Source organism: Hypanus sabinus, chromosome 16 (assembly GCF_030144855.1).
Source record: "Hypanus sabinus isolate sHypSab1 chromosome 16, sHypSab1.hap1, whole genome shotgun sequence".
NCBI classification, from domain to species: Eukaryota; Metazoa; Chordata; class Chondrichthyes; order Myliobatiformes; family Dasyatidae; genus Hypanus; species Hypanus sabinus.
In genome coordinates this window covers 39,017,187-39,040,016 of record NC_082721.1, presented here as the reverse complement: position 1 = coordinate 39,040,016, position 22,830 = coordinate 39,017,187, and the positions used below count along the sequence as shown (strand labels likewise).

Here is a 22,830-nt window from a genome sequence, read left to right as displayed (position 1 = left end):
AAGAAGAATTTTAGTAATTGCTCTCTGAAGATCCATGTAACATATGCATAATTTTTTGTGGTTGTGAAAAATAAATCCCATTTTAAGACACCACATAAGAGTTGTATCATGGTTACCACTCAATCAGCAAAGAATGGGAATAAGTGGATCTTGCACAGGTTTGTAAGCTGTACAACTTACATTTGAACGAGGGGATACAATATTACATTTCTAAATTTGCAGATGATACTGAACCATGCAGGATTATACTATATGTTAGAAGGAAGATATAAAGAGTTTTCAAGAGTGTATTGACAGACTGACCTACTAAATAATGGAAGGAGATTTCATTGAAACTTAAAAACTTCTTACATGGCTTGACTGGTTGGTTTCAAGGAGGATGAGCTCCTGGCTAAAGAGCTACAACCAGATGATACAATCTAAGATTAAGGGTTAGGCCGTTTAGGACTGACATGAGTAGAGATTTTTTCAGTCAAGAAGTACTGAATCTTTTTTATCGCATTAAACTGTGGAGATTCAATTCTTTTTGAACAAAGATCGATAGATTTCTGGTATTTAAAGGAATCAAGGGTTGTGCAGAAAAGTGGCACTGAGATGGAAGATAGACTTGACGAAGGATGCAGCAGACTCAAATGACTTCTCTTGCTCCTACTTCTAATATTCTTATATGACTAACTACGCACTGTGTTTCTGCATTATGTTTCTTTTTGTGCAAAGCCCAGAGTTTGTTTCCATGGAGAAATCTACCATAAGAAATGTTGCCTTGACATTTTAAACTTTCTTCTTGTTTAATAAAATGCTCTTATTGTTGATTTGAATTGGTATTCTCCTGTATTTTGAAAGAGAGAAAGACGGACTGAATCAGTTCATTCTCTGAACTTCAGTGCAATAATCCTATTGAGTCTCTTCATTGATGTTGAGTGTCAATAGCCTGTCCCTTTATTGAGCCATGACAAATAAATAATGAAATGTTGCTACCTTGCCACCATATTATTTTGTTATCTTGACCTTTAAACATCTTCATGTGTGTTTCTTTTATTTAAGATTCAATTAATAAAATGCTGGAGGAACCAAAGGAGTCAGTCAGCATCTATACAGGGAAATTAACAGTCCAGGCTGAGATTCTCAATCTGAAACATTTGCTGTCCAGTTTTATCCTCAGATGCCGCCTGAACAGTCGAGTTCATCCTGCATTTTGTCTGTTGCTCCAGGTTCCAGCATCTGCAGTCTGTGTCCTTTTTAAGATTCAAAGTACGTTTATTATCAAAAAATGAATAAATTATACACCCTGAGATTTGTCTGCTTACAAAGCAAGAAAGCCAAATAACCCAATTTAAAAACAGAAATCATGCAAACAATAGAAACAAGCTTTCAAAGAGATCTGCTACTGGAGCAGCCAGAGTACGTCCAAGCCTTGGTCCCAATGCAAAACACCAGCGGGGCAAAAATGCACAGTAGCTGAATCAGTTCACAGCCTCATGAGTATTCATGAGAGAGCGAGTGATATCAGCATGATGCTCATTCTCCATTCCCAACACTTGGGCTTCCAGTCTATCTGTGTCACGTATAAACTGTCCAAACACCAGGTAGTGCCTTGCTCTAGGATCCAGACCATGGCACCATAATACGCGTGGCCACCCAGCCCAAAGCCTGTCTCGATCACACCAAATTGGTGGATGGGCATCGAAACCCTTCTGCATCGACTCCTCTCCAAATTGCTCACTCCATCTCCAGCAGTGATACCAACTCCATCTGCGACACCAGCTCGAACTTGTTGCACGTTGCAATGACCCAGCATGGCTCATTCCCTGAATCACTCTCTGTGGCAACAGTTCACTACAACTTGCTTCAGAAAAGGTGTTGTAAGTAATGTTTTTAGTTGAATCTCTTGCCTTCCAAACTATCAGTAACCTATTGCACATCTTCGGTAGCACTATCTTAAAGATTATTTAGGAATGACAATAGGGAAGGCAGCATCATCATGATCAATATTGAATGGATAGATTTAATCACCAGTGTAAGGTAAATACCGTGATGCAGAATATTGAGCTGGACCAGAATACAAAAGATGAACACTGACAAGGATCATCTTTGGTTAACGGAGAGCTGTGATATTTTGGCGCAGCTAGTGGTCCAGAAAAAGACACAGCATTTGTTCAAACAAACTGATGAAAATTGCAAAGTGGTAAAGATAAAGCTGAATATTCTGGAAAGGTCAGATCAAAAGGTCATTCTCATTGTCGCTGTGTACCCAGAGCTGTTGGTTCCCTTTGTTCAAAGCTCTCCTTGGACTTCAAACCAGCAGAACTGTTAGAATAAAAACAGAAAGCATTTTGAATTGCCAGCAGGTCAAGCAACAGCTGTGGAAAGAAAAAATATCTTATGCTTCAGGAATTTGACCCTTGATCGGGACTGGGAAGGAGAGAAATTAAATTAGTTAGGGTACAAACAAAGGGAATATCTTTGCCCAGTGAGGCCATCTGACTGAATGTAACAGTCGGAGTCCCAGTTAAGATCAGATTATGCACTGATGGAAAACTGATCCAAAGTGTGGTAAGATTAAGCTTCTGCCATGTTTCTATTTCTTTCTGTATTAGTGCCTAGCTTAATCATCAAGAATAGATCCCATGGCAATAGTGTATGCTTCTTGCAAGATGTGGGAGATCAAGGAGAGCGCCAGCGTCCCTGATTGCTACATCTGTTTGAAATGCATCTAGGTGCAGCTCCTGACAGATCATATTAGGGAACTATAGCTGGAGTTAGATGACCTACGTGTCATTCAGAAAAATGATGAGTGAAGAGTTGATAGATAGAAGCCACAGGGAGGAGTCATGCCTAAGATGCAGGAGGCAGGTAGCTGGATGACTGTCAGGAGAGGGGTGGGAATAGACAGCCAGTACAAAGAAACCATGCGGCTGATCCCCTCAATAACAAATGTACATTTTGGATACCGTTAGTGGGGAGGATGACCTACTAGGGGAAAGCCAGAGCAACCAAGTCTCTGGCATTCAATCTGGCTCTGTGGTGCTGAAGGGAAGGAGGAAGAAGAGGAGGGGAGTAAATGATAGGGGTATCAATAGGTCAGAGAAAAGACAGGCGATTCTGTGGACATGAAAAAGACACACAGATGCTATGCTGCCTCCCAGGTACCAGGGTTAAGAGATATCTCAGATTGGGTCCACAGGATCCTTAAGAGGGAAGATCAGCAGCCAGAAGCTGTAGTACGCATTGGTACCAAAGACACAGGTAGGACAAAAGGATGAGATCCTGAAGAGTAAACATAGTAAGCTACAGTAAGAATAGGATGATGTGGCAGATGAATGTGTGGCTGAGAAATGCTGCAGGGGCAGGGTTTCAGATTTGTGGATGATTGGAATCTTTTCTTAGACAAATTGGAAGAATTGGCAAAAAAGTGGCAGTTAGAATATAGTGTTGGGAAATGAATGATAACACATTTTGGTGAATGGAACATTAATGCGGACTGGACTGTTATCTAAATGGGGAGAAGGTTCAAACATCAGAGGTGCAGAGGGACTTAGGAGTCCTCATGCAAGACTCCCAGAAGGTTAATTTAGTGAATTTACAGGTTGAGACTGTGGTAAAGAAGGCAAATGCAATGTTGGCATTTATTTTAAGGGGAATAGTATTTAAAGCAAGGAGATAAAGTGTCTTTATAAGACACTAGTCAGGCCACACTTGGAGTATTGTTAGCATTTCAGAGAGGATGTATTGTCTTGAGGACATTCACAAGAATGATTCCAGAAATGAAGGGGTTAACATATGTGGAGCCTGGCAGCTTTGGGGCTGTGTTCCCTGGAATTTAGAAGAATGCAGGGAGATCTCATTGAAACCTACCAAATGTTGAAAGGACTAGACAGGGTGAATGTAGAGAGGTTATTTCCTCTGGTGGGGGTATCTAGAACTGGAGGGCACAGCCTCAAAATTAAGGGGCAACCTTTTAGAACAGAGGCAAAGAGAATTTTTTATTAGCCAGAGCAGTGAATCTATGAAATGCTCTGCCACATATTGCGGTGGAGCCCAAGTCCATGGGTATACTTAAGGCAGAAATTGATCGTTTCTTGATAGGTCAAGGCATCAAAGCATATGGTGAGAAGGCAGGTGTATGGAGTTGAGTGGGATCAGCAATGACAGATGGCTGAGCACACTTGATGGGCAGAATGGCCTAATTCTACTCCTCTGTCTCATGGTCTAAGAAAGAAGTATACTTGGGATTAGATGCAGCTCTTGAGAACATAAGTAGCCAGGAAGGAGTTTAAGAAGGGACAGGAGAGCTGGAAGGGCACATGAGATGGCCTTGGAGAGGATTATCAAAAACCTTAAGGTGTTCTGCACATACACAAAAAAAAACGAGAGGATGACTGGAGTGAGGATATCTATATAATAGATAAGGGATAAAAGAGAAAACATGTGCCTGGAATCAGAGGAGGTAGTGGAGGACATCAGTGAATACTTTGCTTCAGTATTGATCAGTAGCAAGAGGAACCTTGGCGACTGTGAGATCAGTATGAAACTAATATGCTGTAACATGTCAATGTTAAGAAAGAGGATGTGTTGTAAATTTTGTAAAACTTTAAGATAGATAAGTTCCTATTGCTGGACAGGATATACCCAGATTACTATGGGAAGTGAGAGAAGGGATTGCTGCACCTGTGACAATGATCTTTGCATCCTCACTTGCCACAGGAGTAGTACCAGAAGATTGGAGCATGACAAATGTTATTCCTTTATTCAAGAAAGGTAATTAGGATAATCCTGGAAATTATGTGATAGGCAAACTATTATAGAGGGTTCTTTGAGATGGGATTTACAAGCATTTGGAGAAGCATTGTCAGATCAGGGATCGTCAGCATGGTTCAGTGAGTTGCAGGTCATGCCTCATGAACCTGATAAATTCTTTAAGGGAGAGATGGGCACAGTTTAAAATTAATTAGGGGAAATGATAGGGAGGATTTCAGAGGTAGGTTTTATTTTACACAGAGTTAAGGGTGTGTGGAACAGACTGTCAGGGATGGAAGTAGAGGCAGATATATTAGGGACATTTAGGTGACCCTTAGGTAGGAACACAAATGAAATATAAATAGAGGATAATGTAGGAGGGAAGCAGTTGATTAATCTTGGAGTTGGTTAAAATGTCGGCATAACATCGTGGGCCAGAGGGTCTACGCTGCGATGTGCCTTTCTATGTAAGTTCTGTGTCCCATGGCACAAGGTGCTTCTGATGCCTTCTGTAGGGGCTGCAGTGCAACAATATGCTGAATGCTCAACCTAAGAATAAATGGTGACCAATGAGTCATTTTAACCCCTGCAATTGTCTGCTGTTCTACATTTACCCTAATATAGGTCCCTAATGCCTCCTCTTTATCTTCATATCACCCATAGTCAATGTTATCCAAGGCAAAAACTACCGACTGTAAGTACAAGACAGCCCTAAACAGTTTGAGAGGAACCTTTTTTATCCCAAGAGAGTAAGAGCCTTGAACTATAAGGAGTAGTTGATACAAATGGGAGGATCTACAGGAAGGATGTGGAAACTATAGAAAGGATGCAGAGGAGATTTACAAGGATGGTGCCTGGATTGGGGAGCATGCCTTTTAAGAATAGGTTGAGTGAACTTGGCCTTTTCTCCTTGGAGGATGAAAGGTGACCTGATAGAGGTGTATAAGATGATGTGAGGCATTGATCATGTGGATAGACAGAGGCTTTTTCCCAGGGCTGAAATGACTAATGAGAGGGCACAGTTTTAAAATGCTTGGAGGTAGCTACAAAGGAGATGTCAGGAGTACGTTTTTTTATGCAGAGAGTGGTGAGTGCCTGGAATGGGCTGCCGGTGACAGTGGTGGAGGCAGATACAATGGGTTTTTTTAAGAGATTCTTGGATAGGTACATGGAGCTTAGAAAAATAGGTTATGGGTAGCCTCAGGTAATTTCTAAAGTAAGTACATGTTCGGCACAGCATTATGGGCCAAAGGGCTTGTATTGTGCTGTAGGTTTTCTATGTTTTCTATCTATTCAAGAGGAATACAGATAAACCTATGACAATGTTAGCCCTCCTTCCAAACTTGCTACAGTCCTCTTGTTTTTGCCCCTTTACATAATAGGCTATCCAGCTCCCCTCACCCATTTTTATCCACCTGTCCTTATAGGTTCCAACCACCCACTATACACAAACAGTTCACCCATTTCCACCCCTCCCCTATTTGGTTCTAATTCCAACGTGCTGTACACCTCTTCCCTAATGATTCTCACTCTCACCTCTTTATTTATCAAAATCTAGCACTGGTAGCCCCTGCTTTTCCTGCTCATCTCCCTCCAGAAGCTGTCTTCCATCTTTATACTCCCCTCTCCCCCACTTCCACCCACTTTTCTCAATCTGTTTTTATTCTCCCTTCTCTTTCTTCGTTTGTCCGTACCATTTACCTACCACTATCTTCAAACTTCACCCACTTCCCACCCTCACTTGGCAAGACTTGTCTGTTTTCTTACATATGTCCTTAGTTCACTAATCAACTTAGTTTCTTTTTTCACTGCTTCGTATCTCTCCTTTATACTGGCCATCTCACCCCTCCACTGATCACTGGCCATCTTGCCTCTTCAGTCCTGATTATTTGTTGAATTCCACAGAAATATGCTGACATAGCAGGGTGAAGCAAGCTTGTATAGTGGATAAACTTTGATGTGGGTCAGTTGAGGTGAATGTCCTATGTCTGTGCTGTAAGCACAATGGAATACTATGGAGTACTCTGAGCCCTGTGTCAGGTTTTTTTTAGTAGGTAAGTATAGTTCACCCACTGAGTGGTGAGTAATGGAAGTAGCAGAAGTATTTCACATTTCAGGAGCTTTGTGACTGTACCAAATATTTCCAGCTATTTGAGAATGTATGTCAGTCCCAAATGCAGTAGAACACCCCTATTGCATTAGTATGATTTATTTCCATTGCTCTTTACCAAGTGCGCCCAATCTATAACCTCTCAATATGAACTTATTAATTTAATGTCAAATTGAGGGCAGTTTTACATCATTATGAAAGAGCTAGATTGACATTGTCAAAATTCATTTTATAAAAGACTTTCACAGTCAGCAGAGTGAAGTGATTTCCATCCAAGAATCTGGTTTAGACTTAAAGGCAGGGTCCAGAGGCAGAATACTAATGTTTAATTCAATCCTTCAGGGGAGAGTTTGTTAATAACAGAGGTAAGTGAATGCCAGTTAAAGCACTTGAGAAGTTAAATTGCTTGGCAACAGTGAAGCAGGTCTTCCTCTGAAAGCCCGTTTCTCTCGAGATGGAGGGCTAACACAAAGGTTATGCCAGAGAATTATTTAGTTTAAAAAAAAGGACTCGCATTTCTATAACAGATTTCACAATGCCCAGACTGTTTCACAGCCAATGAATATGATTGACGTGCAGTCACTGCTATGACCTAAGAAAGATAGCTATCAATTTTCACCCTGAATACAAGAATGCCAGGATGATGTTTTGTTTGGTATATTCAATCAACATCACATACTCCTCTTCTGAGACAGTCCCTCAGGTTCAAGAATGACATATCTTCACTCTGGTTTTGAGGGTCCTGAGGTTGCTAATGAAGCCAAAGTGGGAAACTTAGACTCCTCCACAAATATGGCAGATGGGACCTGACAGGACAGATGGGTGGGTAGTTTGTGAGTTGGTATACTGTTTGCACAGGGGTTCACTCTTATTCCACCGCATTGACTTGAATATCGCAATATCATTCCCAATACTCTTTCTCCAATTTGATCCATTATAGGCCAGGGTCTTGCAAGAGTCAGTGAGAATGTTTCACCTCTTCAAGGAGGCTTTGGACATATTCTTGAACATATCACTGTCTGCATCTGCTATTCTTTTCCTATGACAGAGCTTGGAATAGAGTGCTTGTTTCAGAGTCTGGTGTCAAACAAATGATTTAGCCTGCTCAACACAACCAATTGAGAATGACTAGGTTCTTGATACTGTGCATGTTGGTTTGAAAGACAACGATGATGCTAGTTCATATACATTTCCAGGGAATTCAGTTGATTTTGTGGAGACAGCATCAGCAATGTCTTTTTCCAGAGTTTTGAGGTGCATAATAGACAAGAGTAGGAATCACTTCTTCCAGACAGATCATAAACTTTGTGCAAGCTCTAAGTTCTTGACTTTCCAATACCCTTTTCCTCAATCAATAAAAGACTGTGCTAGCACATTAAAAGTGGAGGTGAATTTCATTCATCATTGTCTACCTTTGCCAAGAGCTGAGATGTGGGAAAAGCTGAATGAACCTTTATTAAAACTTGGCCTTTGAATATGCACAATACGTAAGCCTTCTCTGCATTCTGCAGCACCTAATGTCACTATAGATATTATGGCACGGAAACGTTTACACTGAGAAGTCAGTTAATGCTTCGGTTTAACTATTAATCTGATATAAAACATATCCATTAGTGCAGCATGTAGCCCATTGCACCGTTGTAGTTCAAAAAGCAGCTACATCCACAGTGGAGAAAATTACAGTGACTGGCAAAAGACCATTAAATACAAAATTAAACATGACAATCTATAACTCTTTTCCAATATTTTAATTAGTTTCTACATAGTAGAATACAGGCAAGAAAGTGTATATAAAAGGTCAAAAAAGATTTTAAACAACTACCAATTACATTATATCTGTTCATAATAACAATCTCATTACCCCATATTCATGTAAGTTAATCAATAGTTATATTGAAATATACTAATTCATTGCAAAAAAAAATCTAATCGCTACCAAGACTGAGCTGTTTATTAAGGAGAAAAGGTAAAGTACCTTCTCATATAATAAAAATTAAAAATAGCCAACATCTGAGTTTAAACAATGAATTGAGGGTTTTGAAAATAATTCAGAAAAGGTCCCCACAATGTTTGAAAGTCTTGATGAGATTCAGAAATTGAACAATGAATCTTCTCTAAATCTAAACATGACATAATGTTACATAACCATTGAGCAGGAGTAGGAGGAAAAGCATCTTTCCATTTAAACAGAAGCATCCTCCTAGCTATAAGAGAGTAGAGGCCAAAATATGTAAATCAGATGCCTTCAGCTTAATATCTTGTCTTGCAACAATACCAAATAGGGCCATCAGAAGGTTCGGCTTAAAATTGACTTTAAAAAGTAATGAAAAAGTTTGAAAAACTTCCTTCCAATATTTTTCAAGATACAGACAAGTCCAAAACATATGAACTAATGAAGCTTCTCCATTCTGTCACAGTAGGGAGATATATCCGCCAATCTATAACTCAATGGCATGAACAGTGTATTCTTCACTTTCAGTTAACCTACCCCTCTCCTGACCCTTCCTTCCTCCTTCAGATCTACCCAGGTGCTCTCACATGCACTTTTATTTCCAAAACTGCACAGTCTTACACTTAATGTCCTTCATTTTTCCCTACCGACTCTATCTACCTATCACCCATACACTCCTCTCACTATACCTATCCCCTACCCCACTATCCCTTCCTGTGCACCATCCATCCATCTCTTATATGCTTCTACCCTTCTCCTTCCTCTATTATCAGATTCCATCATCTGCAGTGTCCTATGTCCCTACAAAATCAGGCAGTACTGGTGCAAGACAATGGCTGGGCCGTGAATAGTCTGTTGAATTTAGCCTTAAGCGAACCAGCACAGAAAGGAAGTTGGAAGGAAATTAAACGTATATCATGAGAATATAGTCTGCAAAGATGGAGATAAGATAGAATAACCAAATATTGGTCAATAGGGCTGGTTTTCAGAAGCATTTGAAAGAAGTGTAGGGATATGCAAAGGGATTTTCAGAGCTTAGAGTCGAGACAGCGGTAAACAAGAGTTATGTAAGAGTCAGAAATGTTGGCGCACGTATCTAAGAAGATTGCAGGCATGAGGTTTCTAAACAGCAAGCATGGAATTCCCAGAGTAATGCAAACATCCAGTGGCCAATGCATCAGCTAATCCTTTCTCTGACAAACAATACCAAGAGAGTCAATTCTGAATGCATAATACTAAGGTATTTCCGAAGCTTCAGATCAATTTCCTCTTTCTAGTCATCTCTATGGAAAATGAACAGATTTTCATTCTATTAAAAATTACTTTTAAAATTTTAAGATGAGCTGAAGGCTTCAAATGATTAATGAAGTGCCAAGATAACCTAACCTAATGTGGCATGATCTGGTCCCACTTTCAACTCACTTTCCACTGATGATCTTAATCTAAGTAAAACAATATCTGTAAATTTATTGGAGACATATTTCCTGTCCTACACTTAAGAAATATGTGTAAAATAAGAAAAGTAAACGAGCAAACAATGAAAATAATCAATTTGCCGCATCTGTGGAGAGAAATAGTTTATAGTTCAGGCTGTTCATCGTTAGAATCCAGCAAAGTTAGAGATCAAATGTACTTTAATTTGCAGAGAAGAGCAAGGGGTGGAGAGATGAAAGAAAATGTCTATTGACAATTGGAGACCAAAACAGAATAAATGATGAGAGATTGTTGTGCCAGTGGTGAAAGTTTATTAGTCACACCCGACCTGTCTGAAGGAGATGTAAATAAAGCGAAATGGAAGAAGGCTGAATTAGACCCTGAATCTGAGGAAATTCTGTATTGGTCAGGAAAGTTGTAATTCCAAATTTAAAACTATATTCTCAAAAATGTGACTTCTGATCTTATGTTTTTCATCTGCCTTCTTTCAGATTACTTCCCTCAACACAAACCTTTGTATGGTTTGATATTGAGTCATGGAATCAGTGTTGCTGTGTGACTTTTATCCAACAGGTCTTGCAATGCTCCTTGCTGGGGAAGAGACCCCTATAATATTTCTGATTGTATTTTGCTTCTGATTTTCAATTGCAAAAGCAAGGTAGAAAATATACTCCAGTGGCTCCCTTGTTTCAGATATCGATGAGAATGGTGGCAGGGATGGAAATATATTTCAATGGCTCCCTTGTTTTAGATATTGAGGAGCATGGTGGCAGGGACGGGAAGAGGTTGGGTGAACTATAGATGGGAATCAATCACCTAGTATGATCCTGTGCCTACAAATCAGAAGAATCCGAAGAACTATTTCTCTTCTGTGCTGAATAAGTGCCTCCAGATGCATGACCACATAATTTAATAGTTTTTATTTGTGTTTGTTTCTGTGTGCTTAAGTACCCAAGAGCTCCCTGCTGGAAGGCCATGAATGTGGATCTCAGTGGAAATCCTTCCCTTTCTAAGTTACACTTCTGTTGCAACAGGCTCAGCAAATTGGTTTCAGAAGTTTATCTACATATGCTATGGAAGGGCAGAAAAGCAAAATTTCCTCAAACTATACACTTCCTGTCTGGATCATGGCTGCGTAGCCATCTACGACTATGCCATGGCATATTAACCATACACACCTGCCTAAACATTCAGGGAGAAATATAAGAAAACTGTTGATGTTCTTCAGAAACTTGTTTCAAGTTCTCTTTTACAAACATTGTTTCACAAGGCCTTTAATTCCAACCAAGGTGTTTGTTGATACTTCCACTAACTGTTATTCCAGTGAACGCCTCTAACAATTCTCTATTGTTAGACCTTTCAATACAGTAGCCATTTTAATTTAACACTATGGTGAGGAATACTCACAATTACACCTGATCTTGTACTATTTTTTGAAGTGTCAATGATAAATGAAAACAGCAACTTTTGCAATTGTACAACGTTTGTACGTATCTGCAATTTTTATAGAGTTGTATGCTCCTGCGGCTAAATTTTCTGGTAAAAAACTCAACCCTCTGCTAGCTCACTATAATTCTCCCTCATTAGTTGTTTTTTGTTCATTCTGAGATCCAAGCGGGTTAAGTTTCTACATGAAGCTGTAGATTCCCAGTGGACATCTTTTAGTATGAGCTATTTTATTCTGAAGACATTGCATTTGAAGAAACCTCCGAAATGCAAAATGATAATTCTTTCATTAAAGAAAAGATGTCTTTAGCTAGTACCTTTTGATGTTACTAAACACCTTTGGTTAATTAAGTGATCCATGACACCTCACGGAGAAATAGATTTGGATATCACCTGCAGGCAAAGGGAGAGGTGATGCAACACTTAGTCAAAGGTGTGCACAAAGTAGAGGGTTTAAGGATTCAGGGGATCATGATTAAAGTCATTTCCAGCAATGGTAAAGTAAAAGAAAAGAGGCCAGAGTCTGAGGAACAAGCAGCATGGGATTAGAGATAGTCTAGAGGTCAGAAGTGGCAAGGCAGTAGAGCAAGATGTAACACAAAGGATGTGAAATTCAGCTTGAGTTTCTCCCGACAGTATGATACCTTAAGTTTTGGAGTACAGATCACAAATACTGGTTTGTTGCATTCTGTACCTTATGCTCGCAAATTTTAGAGGGTATCATTAGCAAAACACAAAGCTATTGGAAGTCTCTTTAGGAGTAAGCTTAAAAATGTATCATTTAGCACCACTTGTCAAATAGTGTCCGTACTGAACACTGGTCTGGTTATTCAAACACCCAATGGCAGACTTGCGCTCTTTTGTATTTATTTGGATTCTTACTTACTTGCTGCCCATTACATCACTGGCATCTAGGGCAGCAACAAACATCCTCCATTTCTGTCTGTCTTTGGCCACACAGATATAGAAGATACAGATATATCACTGCTGTATCCTAACACTTTTGTTTGACCAGTCACAGTTGTTAGCCCTGAGGTGAACCCCTAAACCTGGAAGACCGATGAACCACTTTTAGTCTGTCTTCTGCCCTTTGACCTGTTTGGCATGGGTGACTCTACATAGGGCCAAAGCATAAGGCCCTGACTCCAGCCAACATAGCTCTCTGGGTTATTGAGGCATGCAAGGCCCCTAACCTTGACAAGATTATGGTGCTCTTGGAGGTTACGTAGATTCAAGCCCAGTTTATATCACAAAAACCTTTTACATTGAAAAGGACTGACATAGTTAATTGATCCCTGTTTCTCAATTTTACTTCATATATTTTGCCAGGGAGAATCTTCAAGGAAAGACCAGACAGCAAACAATTTCTGCACACAATTAAAAATAATATTTTCTGCGTAAGTAAACTTCACCAAAAGGTATCCACAGGAAATCCACTCTTCATGAAGAAACTGTTCAGAGCTTGGATCTTGGAATGCTTAAAAATCTTAATAAAGAAGAACATTTCCAATTAGCATGCTGCAGAAGCAAATGCTCCATTTTACGTCTCCTATTCCACATCACTGAAATGTGCTGCTGAGGGACTTGCTTCTTAATACTGCGAAGAGTGTTCTTTACTTGAAGCAAATAGCCTGGTTTGGAATAGTAGGTCATGAACTAATTCCAAAATGTCAAAACAGGGATTTAATTGGAGCTTTTAGATGAATTTGCAGAACACATCGGCTGCTAGCTCCAAGAGTTGGTGATTTCCTGCAAGATTTTCACAGGCTCTTTTCACACAGCATCCTAATTTGAAAGAACAATTCGTCAGATTCTCAAATTAATTAACAAGTGGTATTCTAGGGGGAAAAATCCACTCTGTACAGTGCAACAGATGATGCTCTGAGAGTTGTTCAGTCTGTGAGCACAACAGAACACAATAACACAAGAATTCTGTCAGCAACTTATTTTTTACATAATGGAAAAAATTATCCACTGTAAGCAGTTTACCCCACAGTTCAATTTTTGGCTTTCAAAACCTGATTCACTCTTTCACTTCATAGTACAATAGAGCCAACTCACATTTTTCATGAAAGTCAAATTTCTTTAAATAGTTCAATTCAAATGTGCCTCTGTTTATTAGTGGGAGCTGGATTAGACATTATGGAAACCATACTGGCGCACAATTAACTAACCATAATGCTGGATGCACACAAAACTCCCCATGATTTCTTGATTCGGAAAATATTCGCTGTGTTATTTTATTACAATAAAGTATATTTATGGCATTCGTGTGAAGCATGAAATTGTTTATTGGGGGGGGTGTGGTTGTACGACAAGCGTGAATCAAAATCATTTCATAATCTTCTGAAGTATGGAACAAATGACAAAATAAAGCAGGCACCCTAATATGTAGCTCAGATATTTGGTGGATAAGACGAAAGAAATGAGAGAGATCTTCTATCTGCATGAGTCAGTGAGTCAAACAGTAACAGGCCCTTCATCACTCATATCTATGCTGACCATCAAGTACCAATTAATATCCCTTTCCAACTTGCAACAGTAGCAAATCCAGCTTGGATCATCATCCACTCAGGCATGGTATTCTATCCTCCCAACAAGCATTCAGGTCTGAAATCAAGAGACAATGGCAAGAGTTCCTACTGAGTGTCAATGCCAAGAGTGGAATTCTAAGGGCATCAGTGCATTCAAGGTCATTGAACTCATCATCAAGAGCTGATTATTGACATAGGGGAATGAAGGCAGTGAAGAGAGTCATAAACACAAGAGATTCTGCAGATACTGGAAATCTAGAGTAACAAACACAAAGTGCTGGAAGAACTTAGCAGGTCAGGAGGCACCTATGGAAAGGAATAAAGAGAACTTAAATGAATCATGAGTCCTGATAAAGGGTTTCAACACTAAACATGAACTCTATGTTCCTTCCTATACAAGCTGGATGATCTGCCGAGCTCCTCCAGCACTTTGTGTGGAGAGGGCCAATATTTTTAAATTCCTTGGTGTAATATATCATGGGATCTATCCTGGTATCCGCACTTATGAGTCATCATAAAGGGCAAACCATACCTCTAATTACCGTCCTTAGAAGTTTGCATGGATTTGGCGTGTTACCAAAAACTTTCACAAATTTCTATAACTGCTCAGTAGACTGGTTGCATCATTGTCTGATATGGAAACACCAATGCCTAGAAATGAAAAGGCTATAGAAATTGGTAGATACAGCTCAGTCCATCATAGATAAAGACCTCCCCACCATGAAGTGTATTTATTTTGACTACTGCAGTCAGAAAGCAGTATCCATCATCAAAGTACTCACCAGCCAGACCATGTCCTCGTCTCGCTATATTACTATTGGGCAGGAGGTACAGAAGCCTTTGGCCCCACATCAGCAGGATCAGGAACAGGAACCACCAGGCTCTTCAACTGGTGTGGATAACTACATTCATCACCAGTCTGAACTGATTCTATGACCTACGTATTGACAATCAAAGGCTCTTCATAACTCATATTCTCAGTATTTTTATTTGCATGATTTGTCATCTTGTACACATTGTTTGTCAGTCTTTGTCAATTTATGCAAAGTTATTTAAAAATTGGATTTCTTTCTTACTGTTAATGCCTGTAAGAAAATGAATCTCAGTGTAGTATGTGATACATATACAAATTTTGACAATAACTTTACTTCACACTTTGAACTCTCAGCAGCGACACCACCTGTCTAGGATATTACTCCATGCTATTAAACTTTCATCCAACACCTAAATGTAATCATTCACTGCCATTCATGTTCATACCTAATATTCATATGCTTCTTCAAACACTTTCACATTTCCGATCACTCTAAACCTCATATCCAAGTCTACAACACACTACTGGCCTCCAAACCACAGGAATCAAATCATCCAGATATGTATCTGCACATGGCATTGACCACCCCAGCAGTCTGGTTACAGATAAGCCCATGTTCATTCGATCTTTTTCTGAATGAATCACTGCTAGAAATAATCAGAATGGTTGCCTTCATGTCCCTGTCTATCTGGGACAGGCAAATTATTGAAGATGACAGCAAGCCAAAACCTATTGCTCCTCCAATTTCTGTTCTACCTGAATCTCTTCTAATATGCTGCTGCAAATGAAGAAAGTGTACACCTTTTATGTTCTCCCGTTCGTCACCTCTCATCACCCTAATGCCTTTCTTCTTTCCATAAATCAGGAGTTCCCTGCTGAAAGTGGGCTGAATAAACGGACAATGTAGAAAAAGCCACTCGGTGTCTGAGTGCTGTAGAGAGAGTTCTAGCTTTACTTCAAGCAATGCCACACTGCTCGCCTCATGATGTCAAATGTGTCACTGCACTCCAACAATCCATCCTCAACAGATCACCAAGCTTCAAAGAGACCAGGTGAGTGAATTGGTGAGAACATGGCAGATCGAATGTAGTGTGGGGGAAAAAAAAGCAAGATTATCTAGTTTGTCTTCTTTAACAGAGAGTGAGAGAAAAAAAAATCAAGTGTTTGTGAAATGGTGAGAGATCTCGGTCTCTTTGAACATCAACACTCTCCAACATCTCAGCTTATAACATAAATTGCTGAACAATGCACAATCCCAACAAGCAAAAGTTATAAAACATAGAATAGTGCAGCACAGGAACAGGTAGTTGTGCCAAATCAAATAAATTAATAATCAAATGGCCAACTAAATTAATCCCTTATGCCTATACAATGTTCATCCAGATCCCTTAATTTTCCTCACATTCATGTGGCTGTCTAAACATCTCTTAAATGTCCCTAATGTATCTGCCTCTACCACCACCCCAGGACCCCATGATTCTCTGTATAAAGAACTTACCCCTCACATCTCCTTTGAAGTGACTCCTTCTCGCCTTAAATGTATTTCCTCTGGAATTAAACATTTTGACCCTGGGAAAAAAGATATCGCCTGTCCACTCTGTCTATGCCTCTCAGAATCCTCTATCAGTTCTCCCCTCAGCCTCCACTGCTCCAGACAAAACAACCACTCCAGTCCAACTGCTCGGAATAGCACATGCCCTTGAATTCAGGGAAATCTCTTCTGTGCCCTCCCCAAAACCTGTAATGGGGCAACCAGATCTGTATCCATTACTCTAAATGCAACTTGAATAGAATTTTAACAAGCCGAAACATAACTTCCTGATTTTTGAACCCAGTGTCTTGACTAATAATGGCAAGTATGCCATATGGCTTCTTCATCACCCCATCAACTAACAGGGAGCTTTGAACCTGAACTCCAAGGTCCCACCACTCATCAACACAGTTAATGATCTTGCCCTTTACAGTGTACTGTCAGTGGACATTGGACCAACCAAGGTACAAAAAAATCACATTTGGCTAGGTTCTACTCCATCTGCCATTCCTCTGTCAATGTCTGTAACTGATCTACAGACAATCTCACTAAATTCTTTGCTAGTCATCTACATTATCCACAGCACCATCAACCTATCTGAAAACATACTAATCCAACCATCTATACTTTCATGCAGGTCATTTATATACATCACAAACTGCAGAGGTCCCAGCACAAATCCCTGCAGAACGCTACTAATCACCAACTTCCAGTTAGAATAAGACCCTTCAACCAGTACACTCTATGGGCAAACCAGTTCTGAATCCAAACAGCTAATTTACCATTCAGAGAAATGCTGGAAATCTGAGCCACAAACTGCTGGAGGAACTCAGCAGGCCAGGCAGCATCTATGGAAAAGAGTATAGTTCATGTTTCAGGCCAACACCCTTCATCAGAACTAGAGAAAGAAAATGTTTTAAAAAGTGGGGGTGGTGGGGGAGGAGAAGCAGAAACACAAGGTGATGGGTGAAACTGGGAGGGGGAGCGGGGTAAAGTAAAGAGCTGGGAAGTTGATTGGTGAAAGAGATACAAGGCTGGAGAAGGGGGGATCTAATAGGAGAGGACTGAAGGAGAAGGGCAGAAAAAGAAGTTTGGAGAAGCACCAGAGGGAGGCAATGGGCAAGCAAGGAGGTAGGATGAGAGAGGGAAAAGAGGATGGGGAATGTTGAAGGAGGGACATTACTGGAAACTCAAGAAAGTGATGTTCATGCCATCAGATTGGAGGTTACTCAAACAGAATATAAGGTGTTGTTCCTCCAACCTGAGTGTGGCCTCATGCGACAGTAGAGGAGACCTTGGATTGACATAGCAGAATGGGAATGGGAAGTGGAATTAAAATGGGTGGCTACTGGAAGAACGTGCTTCTTCTGGTGGATGGAGCGTAGATGCATGGCAAAGCTGTCTCCCAATCTAGGTCGGGTCTCACCGATATACAGGAGAAAACACTGGGAGCACCAGACACAGTATGTGACTCCAACAGACTCACAGGTGAAGTGTCACCTCACCTGGAAGGTCTTTTTAGGGCCATGAATGATAGTGAGGGAGGAGGTGAAGGGGCAGGTGTAGCACTTTTTCCGCTTGCAAGGGTAAGTGCCAGGAGGGAGATCATTGGGGACAGACAAATAGACAAGGGATTCACATAGGGAGCATTCCATGCAGAAGGCAGAAAATGGGGGGTAGGGAAAGATGTGCTTGGTCGTAGGATCCTGTTGGAGATGACGGAAGTTATGGAGAATTATGTGCTGAGGCTGGTGGGGCGGTAGGTGAGGACAAGAGATACTCTATCCTGTGCATCTTAATCTTGCAGATGACATACTAAAATTCATGTTGACAACATCCACAGCTCTACCGTCATCAATTACCTATATCACCTCATCAAAAAACTCAAACAAATTAGGAAGTTTCAACTTACCCCATACAAAGCAATGGCTCTCCCTTATTTGGCCATGGTTTCCCATATTTGTTGGATAAACATATAACCCTTTACTAACCTATACATCCTGGGAATGTGGATAGACACCTGAGAACCCAGAGGAAACCCCTGTGGTCACTGGGAGAAGTTACAGGCTCTATACAGAAAGCAGTGGAAATCAAACCCCTATGGTTGGCACTGTAAAGCATTATCTGGTGCTGTGCTGCGGAGTTACCCATATGGCTTGGGACATTGAACCTGGAATGGGTCTTGATGAAGGGTTTCAGCTGTTGACTCTTTTCGATAGATGCTGCCTGGCATGCTCAGTTCCTCCAGCATTTTGTGTGTATTGCTCCGATTTCCAGCATCTGCAGATTTTCTCTTGCTTGCAGCTTGAAATGTTGATTTGATTTGGGCTTATATTTACCATTTACCAAGCTGATGCTGATAAGATAGAAAAGCATGAGGAAATGAGAAGTATTTGCTTTCTTTCTGTTTTTAAAACATGAGGTGTGGGTATTACTGCCCAAGTTGGCATTACTAATTGCTTTAGGCAAAAGCTAGTGTTGAATTGTACACTGCGCACTGTGCACTATTAGAAGTGATGTCATTAACTAGTTTAATACATCATCAATCCAGATATCTGAGTGAAATACGATCATAATATGATCACAATATGATTGAGATCAACTTGAAATTTGAAAGGGGGAAGTAAAGTCTGACATAACAGTATTTCAGTGGAGGAAAGGAAATGACAGTGGCATGAGAGAAGAGCTGGCCAAAGTAAACTGGAAGAAGCCTCTGGCAGGGATGACAGCAGAGCAGCAATGGCATGAGTTTCTAGGAAAAATGAAGAAAGTGCAGGACAGATATATTCCAAACACAAAGAAATACTCACCTGGCAAGATAATACAACTGTGGCTGACAAGGGAGGTCAAAGCTAATAACAAAACAAAAGAGAGAGCATACAACAACACAAAAGTTAGTGGGAAAATAGAAGATTAGGATGCTATTAAAAACCTACAGAGAGCAACTAAAAGAATAATTAGAAAGGAAAAGATGAAATATGAAAACAAACCAGCAAACAATATCAAAGTGGATGGTAAAAGTTTTTTCAAGTATACAAAAAATAAAAGAGAGATGAGAGTGGATATAGGACTACAAGAGGATGAGGCCAAAGCAATAATAACAGTGGACAAGGATATGGCAGATAAATTAAATGAGTATTTTGCATCAGTTTTCACTGTGGAAGACACTAACAGTGTGTCAGGTATTGTAATGTGTGAAAGAAGAGAAGTGAGTGTAGTTACTATTACAAGGGACATAGTGCTCATAAAGCTGAAAGACCTAATGATACATAAGTCATCTGGACCAGGTGAACTGCACCCTAAGTTTCTGAAAGAGGTAGCATCAGAGATTATGCAGACATTAGCAATGATCTTTAAAAAATCATTGAACTCTGGCATGATACCAGGGACTGCAAAATTTCAAATATCACTCCACTCTTTAAGAAAGGAGGAAGGCAGCAGAAAAAATATTATAGACCAGTTAGCCTGACCTCAGTGGTTGGGAAGATGTTGGAGTCAATTGTAAAGGATGAGGTCATGGTGACACAGGGCGAGTTAGGACAAAGTCAGCATGGTTTCCTTAAGGGAAAGTTTTGCCTGATGGACCTGTTGGAATTCTTTGAGGAGAAAACAAGTAGGATAGATAAAGGGGATGCAGTGAATGTTGTACATTTGGACTTTTAAAAGGCCTTTGACAAGGTGCCAAGCATGAGGCTGATTACCAAGTTAAGAGTTCTTGGTATTACAGGAAAGTTACTAACATGATTAGAGCATTGGCTGATTGGTACGAGGCTGCAAGTGGGTATAAACGGATCCTTTTCTGGTTGGCTCCCAGTGTCTAGTGGTGTTCCGCAGGGGTCGGTGTCGGGTCCACTTCTTTTTATGCTTTATATAAATGATTTAGATAATGGAATAGCTGACTGTTGCCACATTTGCAGATGATACAAAGATTGGTAAAGGGGCAGGTAGTGTTGAGGAAACAGATATGCTGCAGAAGGACATAGACAGATTAGGAGAATGGGCAAGAAAGTGATAAATGAAATACAATGTTGGGAAATGCATGTTCATGCATTTTGGTAGTAGAAATAAATGTGCAGACTATATTCTAAATAGGGAGAAATCCAAAAATCTGAGATGCAAAGGGACTTGGGAGTTCTTGTGCAGAACACCCTAAAGGTTAACTTGCAGGTTGAGTCAGTGGTAAGGAGGGGCAAATGTAATATTGTCATTCATTTCAAGAGTTCTTGAATACAAAAGCAGATATGTGATGCTGAAGCTTTATGAGGCCTTACCTTGAGTATTGTGAACAGTTTTGGGCTTCTCATCTCATAAAAGATGTTCTGGCATTGGAGAGGGTCCAGAGGCAGTTCACAAGGATGATTCCAGGAATGAAAGGGATATCATACGAGGAACATTTGCTGGCACTGGGTCTGTACTCGCTGGAATATAGAAGGATGAGGGGGATTCTCATTGAAACCTTTCGAATTTTGAAAAGCCTGGTTTAAGTAGGTGTGGAAAGGATGTTTCCCATGCTGGGGGAGTCTGGTACAAGAAGGCTCAGTGTCAGGATAAAGGGACATCCATTTAAAACAGATTCAGAGAAATTTCTTTAGCCAGAACGTGGTGGGTTTGTGGAATTTGTTACCACATGCAGCTGTGAAGGCCAGGTCATTGGGTGTATTTAAGGCAGAGATTGATAGGTTCTTGCTTAGACATGATATCAAAGGTTACGGGGAGAAGGCCAGAGGGTTGAGGATGGGTTGAGGAGGGGAAAAAGGGATCAGCTACGGTTGAATGACGGATTAGACTCAATGGGCCAAATGGCCTAATTCTGCTCCTATGTCTTATGGTCTTATAAATTGGTGATGGTTCTCCTTTCTGAAATAATTGATGCTGTATCCTACAGATCAAAAAAGAACTGCTCATTATAACACTCAGCCACACCTAGAAGCATTCCAGAGCCTGGTCTTAAGCATTTTTACTGAAAGCCAAGCTGTCTGTTTTGTGCTCGAGGTACAGTACAACTCCTTGTCGTAATTCCTGATCCAGAATCTGTGCTGGTGACAGAAGTGAATGATTTAGATGTACCTAATGGAGGTGGAACATGCATATGATGGCGAGTGAATGGAGGGCTGAATTAATACTTGAATTGAATTGCATTGAATTTGAATTGACCTTATTTTTTACATCCTTCACATACATGAGGAGTAAAAATTTTTATATGAGGATTCTTAATAAGGTGAGGAAAGAAGGTAGGAGATTCAAATAGAGCTACCATGGACTAGTCAGGCAATACAAGACCATAAGAATTAGGCCATTTGGCCTACTGAGGCTGCTCTGCACTTTCAACATGGCTGATCCATTATCCCTCTCAGCCCCAATCACCTGCCTTCTCCCTGTATCCTTTCATGCCCTGATTAATCAAGAATCTATCAACTTTTGCCTTAACTAAACCTAATATGTTGGCATCCATAGCCACCTGTGGCAATAAATTCCACAGATTCACCACTCTCTGGCTATAAATGACCTATTTCTCCCCAACAACAATACTTACTTATTTATTGGGACACAGCATGGAATAGGCTTTCTGGCCCCTCGAGCCATGTGGTCCAGCAATCTCTGATTTAACTCTAGCCTAATAATAGGACAGCTTACAATTAACCTACCAATTGGCGCATCTTTGGACTGTGGAAGGAAACCAGAGCACCTGGAGGAATCCCATGTGGTCCCAGGGAGAACATACAAACTCCTTAGAGACAGCGGTGGGAATCTTATTCTTGATAAGGGAGTACAGAGAAGGTTCATCAGATTCATTCCTGGGACGGCAGGACTTTCATATGAAGAAAGACTGGATCGACTAGGCTTATACTCTCTGGAATTTAGATTGAGGGGGGATCTTATTGAAACGTATAAAATTCTAAAGGGATTGGACAGACTAGATGCAGGAAGATTGTTTCTGATGTTGGGGAAGTCCAGAACGAGGGGTCACAGTTTAAGGATAAAGGGGAAGCCTTTTAGGACCGAGATGAGGAAAAACATCTTCATACAGAGAGTGGTGAATCTGTGGAATTCTCTGCCACAGGAAACAGTTGAGGCCGGTTCATTGGCTATATTTAAGAGGAAATTAGATATGGCCCTTGTGGCTAAAGGGATCAAGGGGTATGGAGAGAAAGCAGGTACAGGCTTCTGAGTTGGATGATCAGCCATGATCATACTGAATGGTGGTGCAGGCTCGAAGGGCCGAATGGCCTACTCCTGCACCTATTTTCTATGTTTCTATGTTTCTATGATACT

General features: G+C 40.4%; 1 long non-coding RNA gene across 5 annotated transcripts in view; it reads left to right on the top strand.

Annotated features, from left to right (window-relative positions):
* Nucleotides 1–22,830, top strand: part of LOC132406242 (uncharacterized) — a 131,397-nt gene that overhangs the window by 28,364 nt on the left and 80,203 nt on the right. For 4 of the 5 annotated variants that reach the window (XR_009516104.1, XR_009516101.1, XR_009516100.1 and 1 more), the window contains one exon: nt 15,892–16,078. This is a non-coding gene — a long non-coding RNA (uncharacterized LOC132406242). Of the gene's footprint in view, nt 1–15,891; nt 16,079–21,442; nt 21,550–22,830 lie in introns of all 5 variants that reach the window. The other variant, XR_009516103.1, reaches the window with a different exon arrangement.